Below are 23299 nucleotides of genomic sequence, written 5' to 3'. Positions count from 1 at the left end.
AGAGAAATAGACTCCACTTCCAAATCCTAACAGATAATATAATTTATTAATGCTAAATAATCATTAGGACTGAAATTCTATATATTTTAAAAATTAGGTAGACATCACTGAGACTTAATTAGCATTCTGATTCAGAGAAGGGAGGAATTTGAGGTCATATACCCTCTTCTGTTCCATTTGCCCTATTTTAATCATCTAAAAATATATTATTCCATTTTATGCATATTTTGGCCAGTCGTAGTGTTGTTATCCCTTACGTAACATTATATGTAAGCTTAATCTTTGATATTACAATTTTGGCTTATTTAATATTCACTTGTTCTCCTTGTAGACAGACTGGTTGGCTAGATCTTCAGCCTTGTATGAGTCATTCTGGGTCATCACCACAACTCATTCACAGGCTACCAATGAGCATGGCTTCAAAGTCTGTATTGTAGAAGGAAATAGAGGTTGCCTTGAAGGCTTGACTTATAAAATTTTAGGGTTGTGTTACAGACAATCCTGACTTCAACCACAGGATGTATTCAGAATACTGCAATTTTCTCATTATCTAAAAGTTTCATATTCTGGCTTCTTTTTATACAACTTAATAGTAACGGAGGGAGTTTCTTAGGTTTCCTACTTCCCATAAAAAACAGAGTGCAAACAAAGGTAATTCATAAAAGAAAAAAATACTTGCTGCTAAAGTGTTTAAAAATAATTTGAACTGACTTATAACACAAGAAATTCAAATTTAAACAATGACATAATTTTCACACCATATTGAAAAATAATTCAAAAATAAAAGTATCTGAGTCCAAAAAGGTGCTTTCAAATGAATACATCTCTGATATGAGTGCAACTTGGTATAAGCTTTATGGAAAGTTATTTGTTAATGTTTATCAAGAGACTTTAAAGAGATTTTCTGCATTGGCTCAATAATTTCACCTATCTAAAAATAATCAGGGGGTGGAGCCAAGATGGCCGAATAGGAACAGCTCCGGTCTACAGCTCCCAGCCTGAGCGACACAGAAGACAGGTGATTTCTGCATTTCCGTTTGAGGTACCGGGTTCATCTCACTAGGGAGTGCCAAACAGTGGGTGCAGGACAGTCGGTGCAGCGCACTGTGCGTGAGCCGAAGCAGGGCGAGGCATTGCCTCACTCGGGAAGCGCAAGGGGTCAGGGAGTTCCCTTTCCTAGTCAAAGAAAGGGGTAACAGGTGGCACCTGGAAAACCAGGTCAGTCCCACCCTAATACTGTGCTTCTCCAACGGGCCTGGAAAATGGCACACCAGGAGATTGTGTACCGCACCTGGCTCAGAGGGTCCTATGCCCACAGAGTCTCACTGATTGCTAGAACAGCAGTCTGAGGTCAAACTGCAAGGCGGCAGCGAGGCTGGGGGAGGGGCGCCCGCCATTGCCCAGGCTTGCTTAGGTAAACAAAGCAGCCAGGAAGTTCCAACTGGGTGGAGCCCACCACAGCTCAAGGAGGCCTGCCTGCCTCTGTAGGCTCCACCTCTGGGGGCAGGGCGCAGACAAAATTTCAGCAGGAACCTCTGCAGACTTAAATGTCCCTGACTGACAGCTTTGAAGAGAGTAGTGGTTCTCCCAGCACGCAGCTGGAGATCTGAGAACGGACAGACTGCCTCCTAAAGTGGGTCCCTCACCCCCGAGCAGCCTAACTGGGAGGCACCCCCCAGTAGGGAAAGACTGACACCTCACTCAGCCGGGTACTCCTCTGAGACAAAACTTCCAGAGGAATTATCAGACAGCTGAATTTGTGGTCTCATGAAAATCTGCTGTTCTGCAGCCACCACTGCTGACACTCAGCCAAACAGGGTCTGGAGTGGACCTCTAGCAAACTCCAACAGACCTGCAGCTGAGGGTCCTGTCTGGTAGAAGGAAAACTAACAAACAGAAAGGACATCCACACCAAAAACCCATCCGTACATCACCATCATCGAAGACCAAAAGTAGATAAAACCACAAAGATGGGGAAAAAACAGAGCAGAAAAACTGGAAACTCTAAAAAGCAGAGCACCTCTCCTCCTCCAAAGGAATGCAGCTCCTCAGCAGCAATGGAACAAAGCTGGACGAGAATGACTTTGACGAGTTGAGAGAAGAAGGCTTCAGATAATCATACTCCGAGCTACAGGAGGAAATTCAAAACAATAGCAAAGAAGTTAAAAACTTTGAAAAAAAAATTAGACGAATGGATAATTAGAATAACCAATGGAGAGAAGGGCTTAAAGGAGCTGATGGAGCTGAAAGCCAAGTATCGAGAACTATGCGAACACTGCAGAAGCCTCGGTAGCCGATGCGATCAACTGGAAGAAAGGGTATCAGTGATGGAAGATGCAATCAATGAAATGAAGCGAGAAGGGAAGTTTAGAGAAAAAAGAATAAAAAGAAACGAACAAAGCCTCCAAGAAATTTGGGACTATGTGAAAAGACCAAACCTACGTCTGATTGGTGTACCTGAAAATGATGGGGAGAATGGAACCAAGTTGGAAAACACTCCGCAAGATATTATCCAGGAGAACTTCCCCAATCTAGGAAGGCAGGCCAACATTCAGATTCAGGAAATACAGAGAACGCCACAAAGATACTCCTCGAGAAGAGCAACTCCAAGACACATAATTGTCAGATTCACCAAAGCTGAAATGAAGGAAAAAATGTTAAGGGCAGCCAGAGAGAAAGGTCGGGTTACCCAAAAACGGAAGCCCATCAGACTAACAGCTGATCTCTCAGCAGAAACTCTACAAGCCAGAAGAGAGTGGGGGCCGATATTCAACCTTCCTAAAGAAAAGAATTTTCAACCCAGAATTTCCTATCCCGCCAAACTAAGCTTCATAAGTGAAGGAGAAATAAAATACTTCACAGACAAGCAAATGCTGAGTGATTTTGTCACCACCAGGCCTGCCCTAAAAGAGCTCCTGAAGGAAGCACTAAACGTGGAAAGGAACAATCGGTACCAGCCCCTGCAAAAACATGCCAAATTGTAAAGACCATTGAGGCTAGGAAGAAACTGCAACAATTAACGAGCAAAATAACCAACTAACATCATAATCACAGGATCAAATTCACACATAACAATATTAACTTTAAATGTAAATGGGCTAAATGCTCCAATTAAAAGACACAGACTGGCAAACTGGATTAGTCAAGAACCATCAGTGTGCTGTATTCAGGAAACCCATCTCATGTGCAGAGACACACATAGACTCAAAATAAAGGGATAGAGGAAGATCTATCAAGCAAATGGAAAACAAAAAAAGGCAGAGGTTGCAATCCTAGTCTCTGATAAAATAGACTTTAAACCAACAAAGATCAAAAGAGACAAAGAAGGCCATTACATAATGGTAAAGGGATCAATTCAACAAGAAGAGCTAACTATCCTAAATATATATGCACCCAACACAGGAGCACCCAGATTTATAAAGCAAGTCCTGAGTGACCTACAAAGGGAATTAAACTCCCACACAATAATAATGGGAGATTTTAACACCCCACTGTCAACATTAGACAGATCAATGAGACAGAAAGTTAATAAGGATATCCAGGAATTGAACTCAGCTCTGCACCAAGCAGACCTAATAGACATCTACAGAACTCTCCACCACAAATCAACAGAATATACATTTTCTTCAGCACCACACCACACCTATTCCAAAATTGACCACATAGTTGGAAGTAAACCTCTCCTCAGCAAATGTAAAAAACCAGAAATTATAACAAACTGTCTCTTAGACCACAGTGCAATCAAACTAGAACTCAGGATTAAGAAACTCACTCAAAACCGCTCAACTACATGGAAACTGAACAACCTGCTCCTGAATGACTATTGGGTACATAATGAAATGAAGGCAGAAATAAAGATGTTCTTTGAAACCAACGAGAACAAAGACACAACATACCAGAATCTCTGGGACACATTCAAAGCAGTGTGTAGAGGGAAATTTATAGAACTAAATGCCCACAAGAGAAAGCAGGAAAGATCCAAAATTGACACCCTAACATCACAATTAAAAGAACTAGAAAAGCAAGAGCAAACACATTCAAAAGCTAGCAGAAGGCTAGAAATAACTAAAATCAGAGCAGAACTAAAGGAAATAGAAACACAAAAAGCCCTTCAAAAAATTAATGAATCCAAGAGCTGGTTTTTTGAAAAGATCAACAAAATTGATAGACCGCTAGCAAGACTAATAAAGAAGAAAAGAGAGAAGAATCAAATAGATGCAATAAAAAATGAAAAAGGGGATATCACCACCGATCCCACAGAAATACAATCTACCATCAGAGAATACTACAAACACCTCTATGCAAATAAACTAGAAAACCTAGAAGAAATGGATAAATTCCTCGACAAATACACCCTCCCAAGACTAAACCAGGAAGAAGTTGAATCTCTGAATAGACCAATAACAGGCTCTGAAATTGTGGCAATAATCAATATCTTACCAACCAAAAAGAGTCCAGGACCTGATGGATTAACAGCCGAATTCTACCAGAGGTACAAGGAGGAACTGGTACCATTACTTCTGAAACTATTCCAATCAATAGAAAAAGAGGGAATCCTCCCTAACACATTTTATGAGGCCAGCATCGTCCTGATACCAAAGCCTGGCAGAGACATAACCAAAAAAGAGAATTTCAGACCAATATCCTTGATGAATATTGATGCAAAAATCTTCAATAAAATACTGGCAAACCAAATCCAGCGGCACATCAAAAAGCTTATCCACCATGATCAAGTGGGCTTCATCCCTGGGATGCAAGGCTGGTTCAACATATGCAAATCAATAAATGTAATCCAGCATATAAACAGAACCAAAGACAAAAACCACATGATTATCTCAATAGATGCAGAAAAGGCCTGTGACAAAATTCGACAACCCTTCATGCTAAAAATTCTCAATAAATTATGTATTGATGGGACGTATCTCAAAATAATAAGAGCTATCTATGACAAACCCACAGCCAATATCATACTGAATGGGCAAAAACTGGAAGCATTCCCTTTGAAAACTGGCACAAGACAGGGATGCCCTCTCTCACCACTCCTATTCAAGGTAGTGCTGGAAGTTCTGGCCAGGGCAATCAGGCAGGAGAAGGAAATAAAGGGTATTCAATTAGGAAAAGAGGAAGTCAAATTGTCCCTGTTTGCAGATGACATGATTGTATATCTAGAAAACCCCATTGTCTCAGCCCAAAATCTCCTTAAGCTGATTAGCAACTTCAGCAAAGTCTCAGGATACAAAATCAATGTACAAAAATCACAAGCATTCTTGTACACCAATCACAGACAAACAGAGAGCCAAATTATGAGTGAACTCCCATTCACAGTTGCTTCAAAGAGAATAAAATACATAGGAATCTCACGTACAAGGGATGTGAAGGACCTCTTCAAGGAGAACTACAAACCACTGCTCAATGTAATAAAAGTGGATACAAACAAATGGAAGAACATTCCATGCTCATGGGTTGGAAGAATCAATATCGTGAAAATGGCCATACTGCCCAAGGTAATTTATAGATTCAATGCCATCCCCATCAAGGTACCAATGACTTTCTTCACAGAATTGGAAAAAACTACTTTAAAGTTCATATGGAACCAAAAAAGAGCCCGCATCACCAAGTCAATCCTACGCCAAAAGAACAAAGCTGGAGGCATCACGCTACCTGTCTTCAAACTATACTACAAGGCTACAGTAACCAAAACAGCATGGTACTGGTATCACAACAGAGACATAGATCAATGGAACAGAACAGAGCCCTCAGAAATAATGCTGCATATCTACAACTATCTGATCTTTGACAAACCTGACAAAAACAAGAAATGGGGAAAGGATTCCCTATTTAATAAATGGTGCTGGGAAAACTGGCTAGCTATATGTAGAAAGCTGAAACTGGATCCCTTCCTTACACCTTATACAAAAATTAATTCAAGATGGATTAAAGACTTAAATGTTAGACCTAAAACCATTAAAATCCTACAAGAAAACCTAGGCAATACCATTCAGGACATCGGCGTGGGCAAGGACTTCATGTCTAAAACACCAAAAGCAATGGCAACAAAAGCCAAAATTGACAAATGGGATCTAATGAAAGTAAAGAGCTTCTGCACAGCAAAAGAAACTACCATCAGAGTGAATAGGCAACCTACAAACCGGGAGAAAATTTTTGCAACCTACTCATCTGACTAAGGGCTAATATCCAGAATCTACAATGAACTTAAACAAATTTACAAGAAAAAAACAACCCCATCAAAAAGTGGGCGAAGTACATGAACAGACACTTCTCAAAAGAAGACATTTATGCAGCCAAAAAACACATCAAAAAATGTTCATCATCACTGGCCATCAGAGAAATGCAAATCAAAACCACAGTGAGATACCATCTCACACCAGTTAGAATGGCCATCATTAAAAAGTCAGGAAACAACAGGTTCTGGAGAGGATGTGGAGAAACAGGAACACTTTTACACTGTTTGTGGGACTGTAAACTAGTTCAACCATTGTGGAAGTCAGTGTGGTGATTCCTCAAGGATCTAGAACTAGAAATACCATTTGACCCAGCCATCCCATTACTGGGTATATACCCAAAGGACTATAAATCATGCTGCTATAAAGGCACAGGCACATGTATGTTTATTGCAGCACTATTCACAATAGCAAAGAGTTGGAACCAACCCAAATGTCCAACAATGATAGACTGGATTAAGAAAATGTGGCACATATACACCATGGAATACTATGCAGCCATAAAAAATGACGAGTTCATATCCTTTGTAGGGACATGGATGAAACTGGAAAACATCATTCTCAGTAAACTATCACAAGGACAAAAAACCAAACACTGCATGTTCTCACTCATAGGTGGGAATTGATCAATGAGAACACATGGACACAGGAAGGGGAACATCACACTCTGGGGACTGTTGTGGGGTGGGGGGTGGGCGGAGGGACAGCATTAGGAGATATACCTAATGCTAAATGACCAGTTAATGAGTGCAGCAAAACAACATGGCACATGGATACATATGTAACAAACCTGCACATTGTGGACATGTACCCTAAAACCTAAAGTATAATAAAAAAAAATCTAGAATGTATTAAGACATTTAATAATATATATTTAATTGCAGAGATTGTTATAATTGCAAAAATCTGCAAATAGTCAAAATGTCCCACAATTGTGAAATACTTGATATTTGAAAGTGAAAATACAGAGTATCAAATTATAGAATATGAGTTAAAATATGCAAACAGATTCACATCAAAGAGAGTAAGTGTTAAGAGTAATTATTCGAAAGTTAAATAATAAGTTTTTTTGGTCTTTTTTTCTGTACATTTCTGAGTAATCCAAGTAATTGGTAATAAACATATGCTACCTTTGTTTCTAAAAAAACTCCCCCTTTTTTGAATTAAATAGGCATGTCTGAATACAACTCTCAATTTTGACGGAAAGATTTACATTCACCATATCCTTATCTATATTTTTAATGATTTAAACACATTTCAGGCTTTATGTAAAGATTGACAGCTTTTTATTTTTTAAAGTTTTATCAAATTGGGTGCACACAATAATTTAGATTGTCTTGCTCAGCTTCTGCTATAATTCTGTCTTTTTCTGGTTTCTATATCATAGAGTATGAGAGACTATCACGGTACTGCCAGACTCCCTTGCAGCTATAGTAAGTGTATGTGACTTAGGTCTCTGTAGCAGATGCACCTGCTGAGATGTAGAGGAAGAAGTGGTGGCCTTGGGGAGTGAGGCAGCGTTCTTGGTCAAGCCTAGGGGCAGAGTCATCTGCCTTGCCTGACCATCTCTGTGGGCCCTCCAGACATCCAGCCCCAGCATCACAGGTATTGAGTCATGAGCAGTAATGACAGCAGTGTTTTCACTAGAAGAGCCATGTGCTATTAAAGTAACATTATTTATGGTACTCCTGAAGAGTCTGAGTCATGTAACATTTAAAAATAACTCCTACTTTAGATGGACATGGATCTTGCTGCTTTCAACAAAGACCCAGTGCAATACTTAATCAGGGCCATGTTGGCAAATGTGTCATTAGGTGTACTGCTTTCTGCCACAGTGAATGCCATTTCTGTGACAGTTTCCCATGGTTCTCTCAATGTTATTTATCAATCTTCTTTCCTACGATTCTCCCTATGAACCGTCTGTCCAGATAGTCATGTTTTCTTGCTGTTTGATGAGTATGTCCTTTGTGTTCTACTCTTGGTAGCATTGTTCATGTTGGTGATGACCTGGGAATACCCATCCTCTACTCTCCCCAGCCATCCTTCAAGGCTCAGCTATAATCTTGTCCTCCTCCATGGAAACTTTCCTGCCTCCTCCAGTGCTCACTGATCTTCCAGTTCCTGAATGTTTTCAGCCCTTTATTCAGCATAAAATGTTTTGTCTTTAATGTTGACTAGTTTTGTATTGCAAGCCAATTTCTGAGGTGACTTTGATCTCATCTCTCTTAGAGTATTGTATTTCTACAATTCTCCCTCTACAGAAATCTCTTAGAGTTCTGATATGCACCAGGGATAGTGCCAGGCCCTTCTCAAGAACATATTAATATAATAAACATCAATGATTAACTTATGTACTTAAATAATATTCCAGTAGAATTAAGTTAACCAGAAGGTTTGGGGAATGCTATGGTTTGGTTAGTTAAATTTTCAGGTTAGTTGAGAGATATGCAAATAATCTTTTCTCTAGCTTTAATTGGGAAATGTTATCTCAAGTGCATTTGGTCACCTTTCCGTCTAAGGAAGTACATGAGAGTAATCCACTATAATGTGATGTGCTCAGGTGACCTCTTCTGAAAAGTAGTCAATTCCATTGTTTTTGCAACTGGAAGTGATTTGACTCTTTGAGTTGTCATAGCACTTTATGGCCATCATAAGAATATTGCCTTATTTGTTTTTTATTGTTGTATGTTTATTAGGCACATTAAAATCTACCACTCAATTACAAATTGACATGATACAGAAATGGCTTCTTTCTTAACTTTTATATTCCCCATTGGGCCTGATCCTGTGTGATAAACATAGGAGGTACTAAAATCTTAGTTAAATGAATTGAGACAAAGAGTCAGTCTTTTAAATACCAGAATAAGAATTTTTTTTTCCGGAAGGTATAGAATTTGGGGTTAAATTGGTAGTGCCCCAAGACAAATGAGTAAGAAGTTACTTTTTAAAAAGTTTCATTATGAGCTTATTTTCAAGCTGTTTGACATTCTTCCTTAGAAAAAATGAAATAAATTAAATCCATGGAATTGAGCGCTTTTGTTGTTTTTTCTTGGCTAAGTGTGATTTTTATTACAATTTTTCTAAACTTTCCTTCATGACAAGAAAGTCATTGTTATTTTAATTTCTATATTTTGTCACATTACTTCTTTGTCTGAGCTCTCATGAAATTCTTCATGGATATACCTTATACCTCTGAAGTTAATTTGTAATTTTTTTTCCTCAAATTTGGATACCTTAAAATATTTGTATACTTTATATCCTGGTTTTGATTTTTTTAAAAAAATCATGAGCTTTAGCTGAAAGACATGTTGTCTAGATACCTTATCATCTAATTTTCTTTAATACTAAAATACTATGTAGAAAATATTATGAACTTGAAGGTACATATGCTCTACTTGGGATGGCTTCATACAGTTTTCTTTATTTTCTAGGACACTGAGAAATATTTGGCGTAGTTAACATGTTGACGAATACAGAGACAGGGCAAGAAGCATCAGCAGCTGAGTGAGTGGCTGTTACCGCTGGGCACATACCCCACAGAAGAAGCACTAGGAACTTAGAACATCTTGTCCCTTGCTGGCAGTATGTGAATTGCAATAATAATATCTGTCTTCATATCAGAGTCACGATAAGATATGTGAAATTCTTGAAAATGTTGAAGTGTCAAAAAAAGAATGCAATTTGATATTCAAATTTTCAAAATGTTTTTCATATTAAAATTTTACTTTTCAAAATGTTTTCATAGATGTCAGACTTCTTTTAAGTCATATAATAATCCTCTGATGTAGTTGGGCTAAGCTTTATACTTTCCATTTTATTGATGTGGAGAAAGTTAAATGGCTTGTCCAAGTTTGCTTGGAAACAGAAATTTAAATAATAGCAAAGTATTTTAACTCCGTATCCAATTCTACTTTCACTATATTGTACAGTCTACCTTTTTCATATTAATAATAACTCTACTACCAATAAACATAAATAGTCCAAACTACTTCAGCTATAATCTCATCCTGGTTCCAGATTAGTAAAGAGTAAGTAGAATGAAGAGTTCTAGGTGTCAGGGGTGGGGATATATATAACTTCTAACACAAGCATATATAACTTCTAACACTAGCATACTGGGACATGTTTAACAACTGGCTCTCTGGAAAACAAAATATTCTAATTGGTAGTGTGTGCCAATTTCTGTGGTGTAAATACTCCCATTGTGGCTGACTTTGGGTTACCATTATGATGTCACCGAGTAGGGAGTTGGGAAAAAATGAGATGTGCACATTGATACTTGCACAGAGAGACAAGGATGTCTGTCTTTGGCAGGTAAACAAGACATAGGCACAAATAAGTTAAATATAAAAAGGAATGCCTTTTAAGAAGGGAGCAGCTTAGGATTCTCACTAGAATCATGCGTACTCTCCATAAGAGGAAAGTTCACCACACAGATGCAAGTATGGTATACCAGTCATCCACTGGGGAGAGCCACTTCCATAGTGAAGTGTTTGACAGAGTGGCCTGCACAGAGTTGTGGAGCAAGAGTGCCAGAGGCTGGAGCACAGACCTAAGGAATAAACAGCCTTCTTACTAAAAGTGCATTTTCATTTAGCATGATATGTCTAGTGAAGGAATATATGCCATCTCTCTATAAACATTACGGGTGGAATATTGAAATAAGGGGGATTTTTAGGTTGTTCAGAAGGTGAATTTTTAGCTCTTTAAGTGGAGTTCCAAGCAACACAAATGGTGACAACTTCCTCCTCTTCTCAAGAAGAAAACCTGAGCAATCTTTCCAGTCAGCACTGCCACTTGCTACACATCACCTTGCTCAATTCACTACCATAAACTGGTACATTCACAACCTCCAATTTACTACCATAGTTTTTGGTATCTCACCTCAGATTATGTGAAGGAAACTGCTTCCAAATTCATAAAAGAAGAAACATTCCCAATTTGGGCAAAATAACAATCACATATGCTACCTAGGTTGTTAATAATTTACCATAAATTTAACTTATTGGTTATTCGTTAGACAGTTTGCCATGTGCATTATTTATAGGGTTTTTCCACTTTGGTGGACTATAGCTGTCATATTAATTTTTAATCAAATTGTGTAATTTTGTAAGTAATTCTTAAAGCCAGGTGAATACAAAGACAAAAGGCATCTGGGAAATAGTATTTAAATGTATTCTATTCCTAGGAACACATTTGCCATTCACTTTAAATATCAAATATCAAAATGATTTTAAGGAAAATAGTTAAGACAGACCATACACATTCAGTTTCTCTAAGTAAACCTAGAGCTTACTTATGGCTATAAATTCCATACATTTTGCTTTTAAATAAAAAGCCAGCAACTGAATATTTATAATCCCGAGACTGTCCCATACTTTATTGTTTTCCTTAGGGGCTTTTCCCCAGCCCAAAGGAGAGTATGGTAACTGACATTCTCTGCAATCTGCCAAATGCTAAAGTCTTTTTCCCCAAATGCATTACAAACATTATCTTAGTATTAAAATGCATAAATTGGAGAAATCATGAAAGGAAAGGTTCAGTAGCTTCAAGAATTTTTTTTTTTTTTTTTTTTTTTTTTTTTTTTGAGATGGAGTCTTGCCCTGTCACCCAGGCTGGAATGCAGTGGCATGATCTCGGCTCATTGCAACCTCCGCCTCCCGGGTTCAAGTGATTCTCCTGCCCCAGCCTCCCGAGTAGCTGGGATTACAGGTGCACGCCTCCATGCCCAGCTGATTTTTGCATTTTTAGTAGAGACGGGGTTTCACTATGTTGGTCAGGCTGGTCTTGAACTTCTGACCTCGTGATCCGCCCACCTCGGCCTCCCAAAGTGCTGGATTACAGGCGTGAGCCACCGCGCCTGCCCAAGAAATTATTAACAGGGCTAATTCTCAACCCACTTAAAATGAAAGCACCCACTCCCAAACATTTTTATCAAATATATTGCAGATGGAAATTTCAGGTGTAAATTTTCAAGTGCTGAGTAATATTATTGTTATTATTACAGACCAAAAGCAAAAATCTGTGAAATACAGATCCTGTAAAAGAAGCTTCTCTTTTACCAGATTCTATCTGACTTGGTAGGAAAAAAATTACAATTATGTATTGAGTTGGAATCAACAAAACTGGCTTTATGTATAGTGTTTCTTAGTTACTTACTGGCTTCGTGACCTTGGATTGGTCATCAGACTTCTCAGAGCCTCGGCCCCTTCCCTGGAGAATGGGGATTGTGATGTTACCTGCAGCACAGAGCTGTAAGAACTAGATGGTAATGCGATTATATGACGCTCCTGTAAGGAATTTTTATATTATTACACTTGTATTATGTGTGTGAGACTGAATTTCATATAAAACACAAAAGGACATTATGTCAACCATGGATAGTGAGGCCTAAAACAAAATATCAATTATTTGAAGTGCATTGAAAACACATATATGATTGAATCCTTTGAAGAAAAAAACACATTCCTTGAGGGCCATAGAAACTCAAAGAATAGAACAAAGCAATGTGTCCTAGCCCCGTATTTAGGAATAGGTATAATTCATTCACGCAATGCTTTGATACACAAGGTTTTAATAAAGTTAAAAATAAAATAAACTTTCTTTTCCTATAGTGTTTTCCTCTAGTTTTCTCAAGTTTCTTGCATAGAAATTTGCTTGTACATACTGTTTTATTAATAGAATCATATAAGTAACTTGCATTCTCACCTTTATAGCTAACAATTAAGTTACCAGAATTGCATCTTTGTGTGTAGTTGGAGAAAAAGGATAGTATTGGGTAACAAAGCTTCCACGAACACCAGAGCCAGGCTTCGCACGTTTTACTGTGTGAATGAATCACTTGGGGACCTAGTTGATTTAGTAGGTCCACGGCGGGAGTCGGGGTGGGGGGTCTGAGGCTCTGCTCAGGTGGTGCTGATGTTGCAGGACCACATTAGAGCAAGGAGAGATGATAGAGGATGGGATCCCAGAGGGATCTTTAAAGGGGAGAAGGCAGATGGTTTGGCTGCAGAGGCTGGTGGTTGGTGTATCTGGCAGTGGGAACATGAGAGCACAAGGCGTGATGAATTCCCCTAAGTTTTCTGCATGAGGAGGACATATTTGCTCTCCAAACTTACTCTCCAAGGGCTTATTTTTAAAAAAATATAGTGGTCTAATTATTTTGAATATTTAATCCAGTGCCTAAACATAGACTTTGAATTTGATTACTCTCAAGTAATCTCTTTGGTGAAACCTAAGCAAGGGTATCCTTATGTTTAATATCTAACTTGGACAGATGGCATAGAGCATCTGGAGTCTCAGAGGGAATGGACTACTTGTTGACTGCCTGCACCTCTAACTGACTGAAACAAGGGGATGGAGAAAAATATGATGCCAGAAATAGACATCCCCGCTCCTTCATTCTAACGTGCTATGAAAACAATTGGGCTATTTTTTTTTCTAAACTTGCCTGGCTAAGTTATAGAAAGGATTAATGTTTTATTCAATTGAAGACTCAAAAAGAGGATTTACGCTGACCTGGTATTTTAAAATGTGGAGCGGTGGTGGGTGAAGGATTGGTGGATGAGATGGTTACAGAAGAATTAAAGACTTGGAACCAACCCAAATGTCCAACAACAATAGACTGGATTAAGAAAATGTGGCACATATACACCATGGAATACTATGCAGCCATAAAAAATGATGAGTTCATGTCCTTTGTAGGGACATTGATGAAACTGGAAACCATCATTCTCAGTAAACTATTGCAAGGACAAAAAACCAAACACCACATGTTCTCACTCATAGGTGGAAATTGAACAATGAGAACTCATGGACACAGGAAGGGGAACATCACACTCTGGGACTGTTGTGGGGTGAGGGGAGGGGGGAGGGACAGCATTAGAAGATATACCTAATGCTAAATGATGAGTTAATGGGTGCAGCAAACCAACATGGCACATGTATACATATGTAACAAACCTGCACATTGTGCACATGTACCCTAAAACCTAAAGTATAATAATAAAATAAAAAAAAAAATAAAATTAAAAAAACATGAAAAAAAAAGAACGTAGAAGAAAGCAAATAAGAAGACACTCATTCCATCTTCAGGATGGTGAGCCATTTTGCAAAGTACAGCTGAGAATCTTTATCCTCTAGTTACACTGGTAATCAATTCTTGCTCAGCCCTTTAATGTGCCTTTGGATATTACAGTAATTGATCTCACTATAAGCAGTAGTGAACAGATAAATGAGTAAAGAGGCTAAAAAGGGGATACATTTTCTATAGATCTCTCCTGAGAGCTGTATTGGCTCAGTTTATATAATATTAGCAATTATGTCTTCTATAATTGAGTAGAAATGCCCATGAAAAATGAAGAAATGTCAAGGATTAGTCAAATTTTAAACTAATGAAAAAGATTCACTGAATGGCTTGCTGTGGCATTTTATTATACAGGTTCAAAAATAAAAATATACGTACACGAATCTTGGCGAATTTTTGTTTTTACTTTTGCCCTTCTACATTTCTCTCCTTTTCTGCTTATTTATATTAACTTGCCATAATATTTTCCTCTACATATCTGAAATTTTTGAAAACTCAAGTAATAGAATGCTTAATATGTGCAAGGCCATATCTCAAATGCTGTAGGTATTTACAATATGTACAAGGTAACAATCATACTAAAAAGTGTCATGAGTTTGATAATTCGCTCTTTGAATATAAATGACTTACATTCCAGCTACAGCGAGGAAGAAGTTGCATAGAGTAATTGGCATGTTAATGGTAAATTGAAAAAATGGGTAGGGTTGAGAAATGGAGAGCTTGAGGAACGAAATCATTTCAGATGCAGAAGGCAGCATGAGCAAAGGCATAGGAGAGAGAAAAGAAATATACACTTGTGGAATGAAAAGTACTTCAGAATGATGGAAGCTTACAATGGCCAAAGGAGTTCCAGGCCATTCCACTCCCAGTGAGCCACCAAAGGTTCATCTCTTTTCTGTGTTCAGTCTCCATCTGTTATCCTTCCTAAAACACCTCTAGCATTCTCCCCAATTTAAGTACTGCCCATCCAGTTTCTTCTTCCGTTTCCATGACCTGAATTTCTCTCTCTTATAGACCCATTCTTTGTTATGTTTTACTTACTTAGCATTTAATCATATACTTTTTTGTGTGTCATCTAATTGATTGTATTTTGCTTAATATTTTACATACACCATTTTTTTTAAATCTATATGACAAAATTTTGAAGGTTCTTGAGACCAGAAACTTGTTTATAATTGTTTGTATTCTCTAGCATCTAAAGTTAGGCCTGCATATAGGGTAGCTGCCAAATAAATGTTAATTGCCTAAATGAACATATAACTAGATGTATGCATGAATGAATGAATGAATGAATGAAGTAGACAGAAGTCTGGAATCTAGAAATAAAAAGCTGTGTACGCCATCTTCTCTAATGATTTTTATAAGAAGGTGACCAACTGTTATCTGCTACATACAAAACTTCTTAATTTTAAAGATTCTGATTTTCTTTACTATGGTGTTAAGCCATTGACATAGCTAATAACTAGAGAGATATAGATGTGTCTTCACTTCTAGTAAATTTAATAAGGAATGGATAGCTATCTATCCTTTTTAGATGCATCTATAGTTAGATAATTTGCAAAGCTGGAGCTGGGTTGCATGACTTTTATTTCTGGAAGATGAGTGAATCTGTAATTTTTAAGAATGCGTGGTCCTTTTTAAGTCATAGGAATGGCCTCTATGTAATGCCTGCAGTTGAAACTGCTAACACAAAAAAGCTAGCCCCTGCTTCCAGCTTCCACCTATTTGTTTTTAAAATAAAGAATAATTCTCTCAGCTAATTGATATTATTTTGGGAAAAATAACTCCATCTGCTTAGTTGTGAACAGTATCTCAATAACTGCTTCATTCTGTTCAATTTATGTGCCCCTAGCTAAGAAGTTAACTAGATTCCACAGGAATGTAACTGTGACAATTCTTCCTTTACATTTCTGACTGCAATATCTTTAGTTGTAAGTTGTTATGTATGGTGTAGTTATGGCCAGTTGACAAATAATAAGATCTGTATCATTTCCAGTAAATCTATGAGATTACTTTTTCATGGGTTTCCTACAAAAATAAATACAAGTCCTTTTTCAAGGGTTAGGGTAAAAAGTTTTTAATTAAAAGACTTGAAAGAATTATTGTTACCACTGTGGCACACTGGTTTAAAAAAGTAAAATAGTTATATTGGATGCATATATTTCCAATGACCAAAGTATTTTTATGTTGACTTAAAATGACATGATAAGCCATTTCTCATTTTCAAGGGAAGCACATCCATAGAAGTGAACGGGTATCTCCTCCAGCTTTGGCCATCTGAGGCTTTACCTGTTTCTGTGTTCTATGACCACTGATCACAATGATCCAAGAAATTTCATTATCTTTTAGATGACAGGACAGATACCACAGCCTGTTACTCAGAGTTGTGGTTTCTTTGGCTCTGAGGGTGTTTTGCTGTGGATTAGTTCTCTGACTTTGGCCAAAACGTCTCAACAGACTCCCAAATTGCTTACAGAAAATGAACTGATGGGAGAAATGAACACAGGAAACAGGTTCGTGTCCCTGTTTTGCAATTTGAAGAATAAATGTTCTCTTTGAACCTCATTTTCCTCATCAGTAGAATGGCTTAGGCATACCTTTCCTAAAGTTGTGTGATAAAGATTGAGACAATATAATAAATGTAAACCTCTTTGTACAGTATTTAGTGCACAAGAGTGGCTCAGATTTTTTTTTCTAATTTTTTTCCCCTTAGCCCATGGGGAGCACATTCAGGCCAAATAAAAATCTGTTTACAATACTTCCTGGAACTGACCAGGTTAAAATTGTCTTAAATGTCATAATCATAAATCTCTCAATGATGGATTAGCCTTTTTGAGTGGGGAGAAAGTACTACCCAGCTCACTCATTGAGCTGGCAAAGCTAGCTTCTACTGGCATTTCCTAGAGATACCAGATCAGTTAGGATGGCCAAATTTAGCAAATATTGGCAAATATTTAGGCACAATGTTTGGGACATAGTTATATTAAAACTTATTTATTTTTACCCGAAATTCACATAGTAGTGGGTATCCTATCATTTTATCTAAAAGCCTATCCCAAATTTGTTTACAAAATCTTTATTACAGACACATTACTATTTTTGAACTTATCCTTCATTTCACTCTTTCTTATAGTGTTATCTTGATGCTATATATATTAAAATCCATTAGTTTATTGTACATGATACTGCTTTCTATTAAGGATTTGCCACATTAAAAATATTTAATGAGATACAATTCCATCATATTAACACACAATAAAATATTACCATTTTTGTAAACTGTTAAAAGGATCTAAAAGAATTCATTTTTTAAAATTATCTTAAATAATAAGGAAGAACAAATCTTTAGGCAGCACTCTATGCACTATCTGTTCATGTTTTTATCTGTCCAGATCAGTATCTATTTGGTTTTGTGTTCTCTATTTCTGTCCATCAAATTCTGTCATACTACTACTGGGTCTCCTCCCTGTGTCTGTCTTTCATTTCCCTGTGGTCACACAAAGTTTATTTTGTTTGTTCTGAGGGTTTTAATTTTGTGAAATCGAATGATTTGTCCCACCTTTCCTCTTCAGTACATAAACAGAGTGGGAGGTTCTAATTAGGCAATATCTTGAAGTCTGATGGAAGACCTATCCTATGGCCCTGAATCACCTGGTCTAGAGTTACTCTGAGGTAAATGGAGGGTAGTTAATTTGATAGGAACAGAAGGACTCAGAAGGTCTGGTGCTCTGGAGTTATTCTTCTCTGAGGCAGCTGTGGCTGAAGGGAAAGAGCACTGGGACTGTCATTCAAATCCTTACATTCAGGTTCTTGTCCTGAAACATAATAGTTATATGTCCTCACAACCATGACTTCATGCTCTGAATTTCACTCTTCTCAGTTATGATGCAGGAATCATAATTATGTAACTAGTTTATATAATTTTATAAAGGAATTATATTATTAAGTTACAATTTAATTAGAATACAAACAATTTTTTGCTAAGAAACACATTGATATCCATGAAAATAATTTATGAGCTATAAAGTATTACACCAATATAAGATATTCATTTTGCTATTTCAAATTATAAGTCATTGTTCAGAACTAATCTCATAGATACATCTTCTTTGATATATGTATCTCAGTATATAGCTTACACACACTACACATCATTTGATTTAAGATATTGGTTTTGTTTGTTCTTCACTGTTTTTACTTCATCTTGTATAAAGTGATATGAAGTGTATGTCATGGGAGTTTTTTATTATCTATTAAATCAATAAAATGTGATTTTCAAAAGAAAGGAAAAGAATAAGGGTAAGAATACTACAAAGAATTCCAGAACATCAGGGACACTGTTTACTCTTCATGCAGAAAAAGGAACAAACCTAGGGAGGTTTTATTATTTATCAGGCATTAACAATTGATAGATTCTGCTTGATAACCTGCCATTTCCCTTGATAACCTGTACTGGCAGCGGGAAAGCCTCCATTCAGATCCAGAGGCAAGGGCACCTAAGGGTCCCTTCAATCAGAAGGAAGGTGCTGCTGAGATGGGAGCAAGGCTAAAGTTCCTGTCGGTAACATGGAATCCTTTTCTGTGTCTGCATGCTCAGGGCCTCTTTCATTCTGTTTTTGACTCTGTTGTAAAAGAGCCCAGCCACTGCTGATTCTAATTCTGCTGTGTACTATGCTTACTCATCCCAAAGAACCCTTGTCTCAACTGATTACTGTTTTGTAACCCTTGCATTCTGCAGGGAATCATGCACTTCAATCCATGCTAGATATAAAATATCTGTTTTGACAGTCTTTGATTTCACTTAAAGGGTACAGATTTTAAATAATCAAAGAGGGCTTATATAATAAAGTTTGAGGTGTCAGAAGTGCTCTTCTGCCAGTAAGGGGGAGAAGAAAAGAAGATGGTTTTTTAAAAATAGGATCATAGAACTAGAGGGTATCCTGGAGATCATCTAGCTTCAAGGCCTCAGTTTACAGATGACAAATGGGAAAAAAGGAGAGGATAAAAGAAGCTGAAGTGACTTGCCTAAACTCATACAGCTGCTCAAAAACAGACTCTCGTCCATAATTTAGATCTCTTAATTTCCAACCAATTTCCCCCTTCATCGCAGCTTTCAGATTCCTTCCCCCCTCCTTCTTCCTGTATGCCTTCTTTCCTTCCTTCTGCCCTTCATTCCTTCCTTCCTTTTTTCCATTAATATTATTCTTTCTTAGTTCAATAGTTAAACTATATGCTTTGGGGTGAGATTGCCTGAGTTCAAATTCCAGCTCTGCTACTTCTTATTAGCTGTGCAACCTTAGGTAGACTGGCAGCTTCCCTATGACCTAGTTTTGTAAAAAAACTACACAATGTAAATAATAACACTATTCATTTCATAGAAATATTAAAGCTTAAAACATGGAAAAACTCAGTCCTGTTTCTGGCTCAAAAATATTTGCCACTATTATTGTTACTAATTCACTTTTATTAGTGTCAATTTTAAGATTTAAATTAATAAATTTAAAGTGCTCAATTCTTTCATCTCATATGTGATTATTAGAAAGCCAATACTCAGTTACAGAGTGACAATAGAATTAGATAAGAATTACTAGAATTCAGCTGCAAAGATGGTTGTGAGCATTGAAAATGAAAAAAAAAAGTAGTCATAGGTAGCCATACATAAAGGGAAACCTTGGAAAAGAATATAATTATGGAGAGAAGACATGGAGACAATATGTTTTTTCAAGAGAACTGGAACAATGCTTAAATAGGTTTAAATTTTGCAACTGCCACTTAAGAATTGTATAATCTTGGGCAAATTCTTTAACACTCTGTGTTGTTTTGCTTAGTTATACCGTTTGGACAGCTGTCAAGATTAAATAAGCAATGTATATGAACTATGCACAGTAGATAATAAAGATGATAATAATAACAGGTTGAGTAATAGAGATGGAGTGATTAACAGCAGCAAACAAGTCAGCATCTAAGACGGAGAATAATATCATTTGCAGAGATAGTGCATAGAGAAAAAATATAATACTGTAGAAGCAAGCAACTTCAGAAGCAATAGACCCACTCTGTCAATGTTTTAGACCAGCAACTGGCAAGCTGTAGCCCGGCAAACAAGTCCTGTCCCTATGACCCACAAATTTAGAATGGCTTTTACTTTTTTTTTTTGAGATGGAGTTTCTCTCTTATTGCCCAGGCTGGAGTGTAATGGGGAAATCTCAGCTCACTGCAACCTCCACCTCCAGGGTTCAAGTGATTCTCCTGCATCAGCCTCCTGAGTAGCTGCGATTACAGGCGCCTGCCACCACACCAGGCCAATTTTGTATTTTTAGTAGAGACGGGGTTTCACCATGTTGGCCAGGCTGGTTTCGAACTCCTGACCTCAGGCGATCTGCCCACCTTGGCCTCCCAAACTGCTGGGATTACAGGTGTGAGCCACCATGCCCAGCCGGCCTTTATATTTTTTAAATGATTTTTAAAAACATAAATAACATTTTATGACATGAGAAAATTCAGTGGAATTCAAATTTCAGTGTCCATAGCTGGAGTTTAATTGGAACACAGCCATGCCCGTTTATTTTATATTGTTCATGGCTGTGTTCACATTGCTATGGACAAATTGAGTAGTTGTACCAGAGTATGTTTGCTCCAAAAAGGCTATAATATATACTATCTGACCTTTCACTGAGAAACCTCTACTTTAGACCATGAACTCACCGGTGGGAGAATATATTTTCAACATTGGTGGGAGAATATATTTTCAACATCGCTAGAGCTAGACACTCCTCAGAAATTAACTCAGTTGACATGTAAGCAGAGAAGTGACATCATGGATTAAGAGATGAGGAGGGAGGAGAGCTTTTTCTATGTCCACAAATAAACTGAAGCAGATCAAGAAAAGTTTAGCACAATTATTTATGCTAATGGCTGCTTTCAATGTATGGAAAAGAAGATGGTAAGATAAAAATAGTAATTACTAGGCTGAGGCAGGCGGATCACCTGAGGTTGGGAGTTCGAGACCAGCTTGACCAACATGGAGAAACCCTGTCTCTACTAAAAATACAAAATTAGCTGGGCATGGTGGCTCATGGCTGCAATCCCAGCTACTTGGGAGGCTGAGGCAAGAGAATCGCTTGAACCAGGGAGGCCGAGGTTGCGGTGAGCCAAGATCGTGCCATTGCACTCCAGCCTGGGCAACAAGAATGAAACTCTGTCTCAAAATAATAATAATAATAATAATTACTAAAGAATGGAGATTCTTTAAAAGAAAAGACTAAAAACTGGGCAAAAGAGACTTTATTTTTCTCAGAAATGTTCCTCTGCCTTCACACAGCTTAGGCTATTTGAGATCTTCTAACCCTAGAGGCTGGACTACTCTGGAAAACAGTCCAGTCACAGCCAGTGCCAAATTGCCCTGTAGGCCTCAGTTGAAAACAGGCCATTTTAGGAAAGCCTGCCTGAGGACCTGGCATTATGAGATTAAAAATATCTATGTAGGGGCTTGGTTGCACTAAACAAAGACACGCACATGAATTAGAGACGAAACATAACATAAAGCTGCAACTGACCATGCGTCACTCTTTTCCACAAATGCCTTTGTATAGAAGCTCCTTAAATGCACTTTGAACTTTTCCTTCTCAACACATTTGCTCCAGCTGTTACCTCAGTGAGAATTTTCATTCTCTGCTTCAGAATTTTTTTTTTAGCCTTCAAAACCCTATTAATTTCCTCTGTTTGAGAAAATCTCCCTGCACTGCTGGTGAGAATTGTTTCCTCCTTCTTCTGTTTTTCCGCAATTCTTTTTTTTTTTTTTAATTTTTTTGTAGAGATGGGAGTCTCACTCTGCTATCCAGGCTGATCTCCAACTCCTGGACTCAAAGGATGCTCCTGCCTTGGCCTCTCAAAGTGCTGGGATTGCAGGTGTGGGCCACCGTGGCTGGCCAGTGTACCCACAATTCTTTAGATCCACCTCTATTTTACCCTTTATTCTATTCTTCCCGGACCAACTGCTTATGTGCATGTCTGTGACCATTCCTGGACCATAAACTCCTTAAGAGTAGAACCATTGTCTGCTGTTTGCTGCCTTCCATCGTTAAACTCCATATTTGGAACATGGTGGAAGCACACTGAATAGCTGTTGAATTGAATTGCTAAAGGCATTTCTCCCCCTTTCCCCTTTTATCTTTCTCCAAGGTGGAGACGTCTTCAAAAGAAGTAGCAGGGAGAGTAGTAAGTGCTATTACAAATCAAGCAGTGCTGAACTGGGTCAGAGGTCAACACAATCACACATATCCACTTATTAAAATACTGTACACTTAACCCAAAATACTTGTTAACATGTAGAATCATGAACACATATTGAATAAATTGTTAAACATGAATACAGAACATTTTCTTGGCAGATCAGTTTCTTAGAGCAGTAAACTTGGAGGTTTATTTTTTTTTAGTTATTTCTGATAAATATTAGGTGGTTATAGCATTTTCAGTAGTAGGACACCTGATTAGCTAGAGCGGGTGTTTAACACAAGGACAGTAACAAGTTGATCCTGTGAGCCTAACCAAAGCCTGCACAGATTCTATCTAGCATTTCAGGTCTTTAGTTGAAGTCTGAAGTAGAAGAACAAGAATACTACTGGCTATAAGAAGCAAGAACATTGTATTTGGCATTGTCAATAGTACCTCAAACTCAGAAACGTTAGCCCTGAAATTGCCTTATACATTTAAATGAAGGTCACATTTGAGAGCCTATTTCTGAAGCTAGCAAATCTTTATGACTGAACTTAAGCAGTTGCTCAAATAGAAATCACTCAGGAGAAATCAGAAAGTGACTGAAGTTATAAAAACGAGATGTGTGAAATGAAGTAGGCAGCCACCGCATCCTGTCTGTTTGAGTCTGAGGAATGCCCCTCAGTTTTATGAGTCATATGGAGAATAGTGCCTGTTGGAGTAATATATGTCTAACCTGAACTTTTAAGGGCATGCT

The 23299-nt window shown here is 37.7% G+C and overlaps 1 protein-coding gene and 1 long non-coding RNA gene across 4 annotated transcripts in view; one reads left to right on the top strand and one right to left on the bottom strand.

Moving 5' to 3' along the window:
* The window catches only part of GALNTL6 (polypeptide N-acetylgalactosaminyltransferase like 6), a 1246491-nt gene that overhangs the window by 358292 nt on the left and 864900 nt on the right, over positions 1 to 23299 (bottom strand). The window lies entirely within an intron of this gene.
* The window catches only part of LOC129481254 (uncharacterized), a 48223-nt gene continuing 35249 nt past the window's right edge, over positions 10326 to 23299 (top strand). The window contains exons 1-2 of the long non-coding RNA XR_008657307.2: positions 10326 to 10556; positions 22510 to 22545. This is a non-coding gene — a long non-coding RNA (uncharacterized lncRNA). The remainder of the gene's footprint in view (positions 10557 to 22509; positions 22546 to 23299) is intronic.

The sequence above is a fragment of the Symphalangus syndactylus genome, chromosome 4 (assembly GCF_028878055.3).
Source record: "Symphalangus syndactylus isolate Jambi chromosome 4, NHGRI_mSymSyn1-v2.1_pri, whole genome shotgun sequence".
NCBI classification, from domain to species: domain Eukaryota; kingdom Metazoa; phylum Chordata; class Mammalia; order Primates; family Hylobatidae; genus Symphalangus; species Symphalangus syndactylus.
Note: the sequence above shows the minus strand (reverse complement) of the source record. Positions and strands in the feature narration are given on the sequence as shown.